At 43.5% G+C, this 12,150-nt stretch overlaps 1 protein-coding gene across 1 annotated transcript in view; it reads left to right on the top strand.

The window, feature by feature from the left end:
• Window positions 1-12,150, top strand: part of ppfia4 (PTPRF interacting protein alpha 4) — an 846,733-nt gene that overhangs the window by 627,951 nt on the left and 206,632 nt on the right. The gene's annotated exons all lie outside the window — the stretch shown is intronic.

Here is a 12,150-nt window from a genome sequence, read left to right on the forward strand (position 1 = left end):
GGTGGTTCCTGAAACACTTTTCCACGGTTGATCCCCATGGCCTAACAAGGCGAATGAACCTCTACGCTTTAGGCAGTGGAATCAGCCAGAACTGGAATCCGCCCCGCTTACAACCGTGAACAGGCGCCAGTAAAACCTCAAAAAGCAGACTCTTGCCAACCGTGTGCTGTCAGTCACAGCCCTGTCTTCAGTTATAAGTGATGGCATTGAGTGGTGTTGCAGGGTTCATTTCAAGACTTGGTAATCTGAGTAGATTTTCAGAATGGAACATTCTTGTTTTCAATAAAATGTCACCAAGGATCACGGTGAGTGTCAGTCATTCGATTGCTATAATTGAAATTCTTGTAGCTGTAAAGTACATATACTGAACATGTTTGAAAGGCAGGAGGAATGCAGAGAACATTTTAATAGAAGATTTTTGTCCAGGTGTAAATTTAATTCAAAGATTTCTGCTTTATCATTTTTTAACAACTGCTACAATAAATATACAAAACTGGTGAATGTAGAAACAGTGGATCAGGAGTTAGGTTATTTTCTAGGGCTTCTATATGTAATGAGACAGCTCAGTTGAAAGTTCCAGCCACAGTCTGGTCATCAGGAGGAACAAAACACAGCACTGGTTAAATCTACTCCATTCTTGGCTCACCCCAAAGGTATTGAAGATAGTTTGATGTAAACAAATAATTGCTTTGTTATACATGTGCTTAGTGAAGAATTAGATGATGGAAAACATAAGCATCAGGTAGAGAGCAGTAACTTGGCTTTAAAATTGCAAAACACATTAGCTGTGTTTAATGTAGAAAAACTAAGTTCTAAATCACAGCCGGAGGTAGGTTTAATGGCATAGCATGTTATGTCAAACAAAAGCAAAATAGTGCGGATGCTGGAAATCCAAAATAAAAAGAGAAAATGCTGGAAATACTCGATAGTTACATCTCAAACTTCCTCATCGATCTGAAATGTTAATTCTGCTTCGTTCTCCACAGATGGTGCCTGGCCTGCTGCGTATTTCCAGCATTTTCTGTTTTTATTTATGTTAATTTGTGGCTGAGAGTTGGAAATGTTAGAATTGTTCAGTTTATGTTATAAAGTGATGGGTAGAAATTGACCTCTTCCTGTTTAAGTCTACATCCATACATGAAAGAAAAATCTGTTGTCCCCTGTTGTAGCATCTGGGATACGTCTCAAGTAAGTTGTCTGTAGTTTCCTTCTTTTCTAGTTTGTCTGCAGTGTTCTAACCTTGAATGTTATTTACTATCACACAATGCATCTTTCAACACAAACACTGTCGAATTTTACACCTATAGTTCTGGGAAATGTTGTATTATGAATATGGAGACAAATATTTTTTCACATAGAGAAGATGTTTCCACTTGTGAAGGAATCCAAAAGCATGGGTCATATAAATATGAGATAGTGACTAATAAATCCAATGGGGAATTCAGGAGAAACTTCTTTACCCAAAGAGTGGTAGGAATGTGAAACTTGCTACCCGAAGGAGCAGTTGAGGTAAATAGCATGGATGCATTTCAGCGGAAGCGAGATTAGCACATGAGGGAGAAAGGAATCGAAGGATATGCTGGTAGGGTTACATAGAAACATAGAAAATAGGTGCAGGAGTAGGCCATTCGGCCCTTCGAGCCTGCACCACCATTCAATATGATCATGGCTGATCATGCACTTCAGTACTCCATTTCTGCTTTCTCTCCATACCCCTTGATCCCTTTCGCTGTAAAAGCCACATCGAACTCCCTTTTGAACTGGCATCAACAACTCTCTGCGGCAGGAAATTCCACAGGTTAACAACTCTTTGAGTGAAGAAGTTTCTCCTCATCTCAGTCCTAAATGGCTTACCCCTTATCCTGAGACTATGTCCCCTGGTTCTGGACTTCCCCAACATCGGGAACATTCTTCCTGTATCAACTGCTACAATAAATATACAAAACTGGTGAATGTAGAAACAGTAGATCATTAAGGAAGAAATAGTGGGACATCTAGATAGGAATAGTGCAATCAAGCAGACGCAGCATGGATTCATGAAGGGGAAATCATGTTTAACTAATTTACTGGAATTCTTTGAGGATATAACGAGCATGGTGGATAGAGGTGTACCGATGGATGTGGTGTATTTAGATTTCCAAAAGGCATTCGATAAGGTGCCACACAAAAGGTTACTGCAGAAGATAGAGGTACGCGGAGTCAGAGGAAATGTATTGGCATGGATCGAGAATTGGCTGGCGAACAGAAAGCAGAGAGTCGGGATAAATGGGTCCTTTTCGGGTTGGAAATCGGTGGCTAGTGGTGTGCCACAGGGATCGGTGCTGGGACCACAACTGTTTACAATATACACTACACTCTGTCCCCTGGAAGAGGGGACAGAGTGTAGTGTAACAAAATTTGCAGATGACACAAAGATTAGTGGGAAAGTGGGCTGTGTAGAGGACACAGAGAGGCTGCAAAGAGATTTAGATAGGTTAAGCGAATGGGCTAAGGTTTGGCAGATGGAATACAATGTCGGAAAGTGTGAGGTCATCCACCTTGGGGAAAAAAACGGTAAAATGGAATATTATTTGAATGGGGAGAAATTACAACATGCTGAGGTGCAGAGGGACCTGGGGGTCCTTGTACATGAATCCCAAAAAGTTAGTTTGCAGGTGCAGCAGGTAATCAGGAAGGTGAATGGAATGTTGGCCTTCATTGCGAGAGGGATGGAGTACAAAAGCAGGGAGGTCCTGCTGCAACTGTACAGGGTATTGGTAAGGCCGCACCTGGAGTACTGCATGCAGTTTTGGTCACCTTACTTAAGGAAGGATATATTGGCTTTGGAGGGGGTACAGAGACAATTCACGAGGCTGATTACGGAGATGAGGGGGTTACCTTATGATGATAGATTGAGTAGACTGGGTCTTTACTCGTTGGAGTTCAGAAGGATGAGGGGTGATCTTATAGAAACATGTAAAATAATGAAAGGGATAGACAAGATAGAAGCGGAGAGATTGTTTCCTCTGGTCGGGGAGACTAGAACTAGGGGGCACAGCCTCAAAATACGGGGGAGCCAATTTAAAAGCGAGTTGAGAAGGAATTTCTTCTCCCAGAGGGTTGTGAATCTGTGGAATTCTCTGCCCAAGGAAGCAGTTGAGGCTAGCTCATTGAATGTATTCAAGTCACAGATAGATAGATTTTTAACCAATAAGGGAATTAAGGGTTACGGGGAGCGGGCGGGTAAGTGGAGCTGAGTCCACGGCCAGATCAGCTATGATCTTATTGAATGGCGGAGCAGGCTCGAGGGGCTAGATGGCCTACTCCTGTTCCTAATTCTTATGTTCTTATGCTCTTATCTAACCTGTCCAGTCCCGTCAGAATTTTATATGTTTCTATGAGATCCTCTCTCATCCTTCTAAACTCCAGTGAATAAAGGCCCAGTCGATCCAGTCTATCCTCATATGTCAGACCTGCCATCCCGGGAATCAGTCTGGTGAACCTTTGCTGCACTCCTTCAATAGCAAGAACGTCCTTCCTCAGACTAGGAGACCAAAACTGAACACAATATTCTACGTGAGGCCTCACCAAGGCCCTGTACAACTGCAGTAAGACCTCCCTGCTCCTATACTCAAAACCCCTAGCTATGAAGGCCAACATACCATTTGCCTGCTGTACCTGCATGCCAACTTTCAATGACTGATGTACCATGACACCCAGATCTCGTTGCACCTCCCCTTTTCCTAATCTGCCGCCATTCAGATAATCTGCCTTCGTGTTTTTGCCCGCAAAGTGGATAACCTCACATTTATTCACATTATACTGCATCTGCCATGCATTTGCCCACTCACCTCATCTGTCCAATCACCCTGGAGCCTCTTAGTGTCCTCCTCACAGCTCACACCGCCACCCAGTTTAGAGTCATCTGCAAACTTGGAGATATTACACTCAATTCCTTCATCCAAATCATTAATGTATATTGTAAATAGCTGGCGTCCCAGCACTGAGCCCTGCGGCACACCACTAGTCACTGCCTGCCATTCTGAAAAGGACCCGTTTATCCCGACTCTCTGCTTCCTGTCTGCCAACCAGTTCTCTATCCACGTCAGTACGTTACCCTCACTACTATATGCTTTAATTTTGCACACCAATCTTTTGTGTGGGACCTTGTCAAAAGCCTTTTGAAAGTCCAAATACATCATATCCACTGGTTCTCCCTTGTCCACTCTACTAGTTACATCCTCAAAAAAATTCCAGAAGATTTGTCAAGCATGATTTCCCTTTCATAAATCCATGTTGATTTGGACCGATCCTGTCACTGCTTTCCAAATGCGCTGCTATTTCATCTTTAATAATTGATTCCAACATTTTCCCCACTATTGATGTCAGGCTAACCGGTCTATAATTACCCGCTTTCTCGCTCCCTCCTTTTTTAAAAAGTGGTGTTACATTAGCTACTCTCCAGTCCATAGGAACTGATCCAGAGTCGATAGACTGTTGGAAAATAATCACCAATGCATCCATTATTTCTGGGACCACTTCCTTAAGTACTCTGGAATGCAGACTATCAGGCCCCGGGGATTAGATGAAGAAGGATGGGAGGAGGCTCGTGTGGAACATAAATGCAGGCATCGACCAGTTGGGTGGAATGGCCTGTTTCTGTGCTGTAGACTTGTAACTTGATTCATTGTGGCCAGTGGTGAGAAGGTTTTTAAACCGGGTCTTAATAACAGCTGTCACTTGTGCATTGACAAGCTTACTTTGAGGTTGCCATTGGCTGCGCAAGAACAACATGTTGGGAGCTGGCACCAATGTTACTTGAGAAGTGAGGATTCTTGTCAGTTGAGTTGAGAAGGTTAAGTGATGATCTGCTAGCAGTCTTCAAGATTAGGGGTTATGAAAGGGTAATGGTGATACACTTATTCCACTGGTTTAGTAATATGTGGGTTTAAATTCAAGATGTCTGATGCAAGGTTCCCAAAGCAAGCGCTCTACTCGGAACTCCTACACGGCAAGCAAGCCCCAGGTGGTCAGAAGAAACGTTTCAAGGACACCATCAAAGCCTCCTTGTTAAGATGCAACATCCCCACCGACACCTGGGAGACCCTGGTCAGAAACCGCTTTAAGTAGAGGAAGTGCATCCAGGTGGGCGCTGAGCACCTCGAGTCTCGTAGCCAAGAGCATGCAGAAATCAAATGCAGGCAGCAGAAGGAGCATGCGACAAACGAGACTCCCCACCCACCCTTTCCTTCAACGGCTGTTTGTCCCACCTGTGACTGTAATTCCCGTATTGGACTGTTCAGTCACCTAAGAACTTACTTTTAGAGTGGAAGCAAGTCTTCCTCGATTTTGAGGGACTGTCTATGATTGATTCTGTGAACATTTAAGTTAACTCCAAGGGGGTTCAAATGATTTTGAGGGCACATTTTAAGTCCGGTTTAACACTGCTTCATATTGATTCTAAAGCTGTAGTCTAAGCCCATCAACAGTGTAACATGGCAGTTGACTCCACAGTATGGGCAGGGGAAGAAGCGGAAGGTATTTTATCTTATTGCTTCTCTGATCAAATCCTTGTGGCCTGGTTATGCAATAAGGCTGAAGCCAAATCGCACACATTATTAAAAATACTTGTTATTGTGAGCCTTTTTTTGTAGCAGGGGTTATAATGTACTCACTGCCCACAGTTAATTGGTCAAACGTAATATTGTGCGGTCTTGCTTGTGAAAATTAAAATCTTGCCGCACAAATTTCTATGAATTTTCTCTATGTATTAAATTTTTTTGTGATTATAAACAAAACATATAATTGAGAACAAATATACAGTTTTTATTTGACAATTAGTAAGACCTTTTATAAGCCATTTGTGACATTCCTGGTTTCACTCTTTCAGCACACTTGCTGTTCCAGTATTTCCTTATGAATTATTCTGTTTGCCTGCCTCCAGTATATATCGAAGCCTTACTTAAATCGTTCGATTGAGGTTTGTCTGCCTTCCTAATGTTTATGGTTACAATCTGTGTGTGCATATTAAGTCCCAGACACGATTAGATTAGTTTCCACAAATCAATATTGACTGCTGTGGTCCTGACATTCACTACTCTCCCTCAATAAGCAGGTTTGCAGGAGATTAGGACTGTCCAGGAGATTTTAAGCTGAAATGTGGTTGCAGCAAAATTCTGGTCTCAATGTGGTGAATTGCAAGGAATGCTTCCTGAAGACAGACCATAGTGTTGTATGCCTCAGCTAATCATATTAATATGCATGCTCCCATGAGGAAAGGTGAGAGAATGGAAATGGCACATCAAATAAATCCTACTCTGCAAATAAAATAATAACATGGGGCTCAATTTTCCCCAATTATCTTCGCCGTTGTTTTGGTGTAAATAAAAATCTCCAAGTATCCCCAAAGTTTCTGCGGCAGCGTAATTCACTTCGGTATGATTTTTTTTACGCTACGATTTTTTTGTGTCATGGGGGCGTAACCTGATGTCTGCGGCAGTTTTTGACATTTAAGCAAGTTTGGACAACTTACATTTTTTCTACGGTGGCATATGTGACCACTCCCAAAAAACTTTGAGCACTTAACAAAAATCAGCACACATTACAAAATTGTTTTTAGCCGAAGTTTTGGAGGGAGTGAAGAAGGCAGAGAATATGCATCATAAATCTTAATTTTTTGAAAGTCAAAAACACAGGACCTTGGGGCTCGGCTTCAAAAGAAGCCCGGGGAGGCAGTGGGGGTGTGGAAGCCGAGTCCCTGTGTCCGGGCGAGGGAGTGATTCTGCCGGCCAACGCTCTGACCCTCAAGCCCAGTGACGAGAGGTGAGGTGGTGAGGTGGTACTTTAAAAACATTTCAAGAATTGCATTACACTTTGTTGCCCCAAATGTCTTTATTGAATGCCTAGATTCCCTTTGTAAGCAAGCCCATTGCGCATGCGCAGACCAGGGTGTGGTCCATACTAGGAGAGAGAGGGAAGAAAAGTTGTGAGTACTTTTATCTTACTGTTTTGAGGTTGTTGCATAGCTACAATTTAATTATGTGGGCAATATTGACAGTGCCATACCTCGTGCAAGCCTTCTGCATGATGGTGCTGCGGAGGAGAAGATTGATTAGACAGCATCACCTGAGGACCCTCAGAGCATGTAGGATGATGGGCAGTAGGCCTTACCTACATTGGGTATATCGAGACAGGTATTCATATCTGCACCTAGGTGATGCAGACTGTGTGAGAAGGCTGCGTTTCCACAAAGAAGTTGTAACCAAGATCTGAGAGTTAATAAAAACAGACCTGCACCCTAGAAGCGTCAGGAGGACTGCTTTGTCAGTTGAAGTGAAGGTTACAGCTGCACTTTCATTTTATGCATCTGGATCATTCCAGGCCACAACTGGGGATGTGTGCGTCATTTCTCAACATGCAACACATGTCTGCATTCGGCAGGTGACTGCTGCACTATATGCCTGGAGGAATGACTACATAAAGTTCCCCATGACCGCCCAGGCAATGCGTGACCTGGGTGTGGGCTTCTCCAGGATTGCTGGCGTCCCCAAGGCACAGGACTGCATTGATTGTACCCATATCGCCTTGCGAGCACCTTTGGAGGATTCCGAGATTTACAAGAACAGAAAAGGCTTCCACTCGATGAACGTGCAGCTTGTCTGTGACAACATGCATCGTATCATGGCAGTTAATGCAAGATATCCTGGGAGCACCCATGATGCTGTCATCCTATGCGAGAATGCTATATCTGCCATGTTTCAGCAGCAGCCAGAAGGGCAGAGCTGGCTGCTGGGAGACAAAGGGTACGCCTCGCCACCTGGCTCATAACGCCCCTACCCGAAACCCGGATGGAAGCTGACCAGGAATACAACATGTCACACATTGCGATGCGCAGCATAATAGAGAGGACCATTGGCATTTTGAAACAGCATTTCCGATGCTTGGACCATTCCGGAGGCTACTTGCAATACTCCCCTGAGATTGTCGGTCAGTTCACTGTTATCTGCTGCATGCTGCACAACTTAGCCATCCTGAGGCAACAGCATCGGGTAGTAGAAGACCCACCTGAGGTGAGAGTGGCTAATGATGAGGAGGAAGATGCAGATGATGAAGATGAGGAGGAGGAGCAGGAGGAGGACGAGGAAGCCATGCAACTACCTGAACCCGGAGCACGACAGCGGAGGAGGGCGGGCCGTCGTGCCCCTTTAACGATTATTCGAGCCTTGTGCCAGCAGCTCATCCGTGAATGCTTTGCTGCCTGAAGGCTCAGCAGCAACTATTCCACATGGACCATGTTTACTGTTTGGATCTGTTCCGTAATGTGTTGTGTTAATAATGGAACAAATAATGTAAATGATTCTTCTTTAGTTCAAAAAGTTGTATTAATAATGGAACAAATAATGTAAATGATTCAGTTATATTAAGTATATATATTTTATTCAAATTTTTTTTTTGCTGTTTGCTGTGAAATGTGCATTCATCTTGCTGTTCTGATTCTGTGTGAGTTCAAGTGTGCGTGGGTTTTATTGGATGTTTGTGAAAGACTTTGGTTGCTTATCTTTGAGAAATGTTGCCTTTGAGAACTTGGTTGATGGAATTAGTTAAAAAAAAAATTCAGTTGCACATCCATTAGTCTGTCGGTGATGTGAGAATCGTATAGATCTTGCAGCTTGTATATACATGGATCTACTCTGCCTCTCCTGTTTGATGTTGGTTTACTCTGATGTTCCTCTTGTGTGTTCATTTTGGCCTAGTCTGATGTGTCTCTTTGGTTTGGTCGACTTTGACATGCCTTTTGTGTTTGATGTTGTTCCACTCTGATGTGCCTCTTGTGTTTTGTTGTGCTCTATGTCTGCATGTTAAATCAGTGCAGTGCTGCTCATAATACAGCCTTCAGTCCAGTGATCTTCCACCTCCGCCTCACGTGGTGCTCAGTAGATGTGGACCTTCATGTGGTCCTTCGTGTGTGTGTAGGACCCTCTTTTTACAGCTCACTGGTTGTGAGAACCTGGATTCAAAGGAGGAATGGTAGGCTTAAGATTGTGACCGTCACCAAAATGTTACTGAGTGAACTGGTAGAGTTTGGTGTACCTCTTGTGTTTAATGATCTAGTCTGACATGCCACTCATAAGAACATAAGAAAATGAATTAGGAGCAGGAGTAGGCCATTCGGCCTCTCGAGCCTGCTCCACCATTCAATAAGATCATGGCTGATCTTTACTCCACTTTCCTGCCCTATCCCCATATCCCTTGAATCCATTAATATTCAAAAATCTATACTCAATGATTGAGCCTCCACAGCCCTCTGAGGTAGAGAATTCCAAAGATTCACAACCCTCTTGAGCGTAGCAATTTTGCCTCATCTCAGTCCTAAATGGCCGACTCCTTATTCTGAGACTGTGACAACTGGTTCTAGACTCCCCAGCTGGGTGAAACATCCTCCCTGCATCCACCCTGTCAAACACTGTAAGAATTTTGTATGTTTCAATGAGATCACCTCTCATTCTTCTAAACTCTAGAGAATATAGGCCTAGTCTACTCAATCTCTCCTCGTAGGACAATCCCCCCATCCCAGAAATCAGTCTGGTGAACCTACGTTGCACTTCCTCTATGGGAAGTATATCCTTAGATAGGGAGACCAAAACTGTACACAATACTCCAGATGTGGTATCACCAGGGCCCTATATAATTGCAGTAAGGCATCTTTACTCTTATACTCAAATCCTCTTATAATAAAGGCCAGCATACCATTTGCTTTCTTAATTGCTTGCTGTACCTGCATGTTAACTTTTAGAGATTCGTGTACAAGGACACCCAGGTGGCTTGGTTGGTTTACTCTTGTACTTGGTTTACCTGTGCAAACAGTGTAGGCTACATTCTCCTGCCCCCAACACAGGACAGGAGCAGTCCTGGCCAGGAGTCTCTGCACCTCAGGCACAGGTCCCTGGCAGGGCCTCGAGTTGCTGGAAGGGACTGGAAAATGAGGTGCATGTCAGGTCTCGGAATCTAGGACCTCCAGGCTGAGCATAGGTATCAGCAGCCAGAAGTTCCTGATTTGACCGAATACCCTGGCAGGTGACTGAAACATTCAAAAAAATGTGCTTCTCTGTTCTTCAGCCTGTTCCTAGGACCCCCAGAACCCTTCTTGTCCAGAGGCAGATCACAGTGCCATATTTCTCTGGGTGCCCCCGTTCTGAGCAACCAGCAAGCATTTTCAAGCTGGCATCTGAGGTGAAAGGCCTGGAAAATGTCTTCCTGCCTCATTTGGATGGCTCCAATTGGCCTGTAGCTTCTGCAGGTACAGGCTAACTCTTCCTCCCAAGGAGAACACCAGAAATTTTGAGCCAAGGTCAAACCATTTCTTGTTGAGAAAAATTATTTCTCTCATTTGTTTTTATTTCATCATTCCTGATAGACATTTTCAGTGAGATTGCATGCAGTGAAATATTTCACATGAATAAGATGTCTTTGAATTAAAATACAGAAACTAGCCTGTGTTGGGTGACTGAATCCCGCTGATTCTTTTGACCTATCTCCATGTGAAATTCTTTCACTAACTGTGCAGCGGAACACCAGAATTGAGATTTTGAAGTTCACAATACTGTGGCTTTGTGCTTCAGTTCCTTCAGCATTGACACAGTTTTCAACTAAAACCAAGGCAACTGGGACAGTTGGGTGAAACATTGTCACCATGCTCGGACAGCTCTGTTGTAACTGGAGCTGTCGGATGTGAAGCTGGCCTAGAACTTCTCATTGTATTCTCAATTCTACAGCAGTATGAAAACAATGTTCTTAGAGACAGTTGTCAGGGCCATTCTTCGCATTCTGGAATTTGTATTGTCTAGAATCCCTTAGTTCTTGATGGTAGTGAATACATGTCATTAAAACAATTAATATTGCTGGAAAAATAGAGTTGTTTAATCCTTGGGCATTATTGCAGACATGTTTTTCATCGGCCTTGGCATTTTTGGCACCATACAAGATTGCCACAATTTTGTTGTATGTATTCATATTTAATAATAGCTTTCCATTTCATTTGAGTTCATTTATTTGCTTTTTGGCCTCCTTGCAATAGATTAATGATGGTCTTTGTGTTTTCTCTCTCTGCTTTGTTTTGATTTAATGTGAAGTCAACACACTCAAAGTCTGTGAGAGGTTTGGTTTATGAAGTCAATTGGATTATGTTTTGAGCATCTACACTAACTTCTATTCAAGATATGTTCGGTTGCTGGTTTGATATTGAGTGTTCGATTAAAAGATCCTTGGCTGATGGGGCTGATTTTCTTTTGTCTTGAAGATGGTGATTTATGCAAGAGGATTGGTCCCATGGGTGCTGGAAGCTATCTGGTCTGCATGACGATTCTTCCTATTTAGGCTCAGATAGCGAGTGCCAGCAGTCTGTTTAAGATGGAGAAGACATTGTGGCCAAATCTAAAACTCTTCTCATTGATATCTAAGCTCACACTTTCCATCAGTTGTCACTGGATTGTAATCAAGAGTTGGAATCCACACTTTCTCCCATGGTTTTGTAGACACCCTTTATCTGCCTGTTCCCCTAACTTGAGGACTCCTATCCTAACTGTTGTGTCCTTAGTGTTACTCCAAGACGAGCCACGTCCGCACAGAGCTGAGACTGAACCTGGGTGTGTCTCGATCCACGTGGCTCAGCACCAGGTCCTTTGATGGGCTGATCCAGTGGTGTGCCACCTGATCCTGCAATGAGCTTCTTTGCAACATACATTCCATCACCATGACTGCAGCCTTCTACCTTGGAAACATCCCTGCCTTTCTCCCTCACTCCTGCTGAGAGTCTAATTAAAGTCTATTACCTTGAGGCTAGAATTCTTCAATGCTTTACTAGCCAGCCTCCCTACTTCCACTCGACATCAATTACAACTCATTTAGAATGTCAATGCCCATGTAATTACTTGTTCAAATTCCATTACCCCAGACAGGTACCACTGACTCCCTGAGCACCTACAAATCAGTTTCAAAATCCGTATCCTTATCATAAGAGCTTTGCTATACATCTGGTGTCTTGGGTTCCAACTTGCCTACTTTATTCCTCTGACAATGATCAACTCCTTTCCTGTCCTCTTCACACCACCAAGGACTTGGTACCCTTTACCGTCTCCCTCATATCCTGGTACTCGGTCCCAAAATCCCTCCACC

The sequence above is a fragment of the Pristiophorus japonicus genome, chromosome 17, assembly GCF_044704955.1.
Source record: "Pristiophorus japonicus isolate sPriJap1 chromosome 17, sPriJap1.hap1, whole genome shotgun sequence".
NCBI classification, from domain to species: Eukaryota; Metazoa; Chordata; class Chondrichthyes; family Pristiophoridae; genus Pristiophorus; species Pristiophorus japonicus.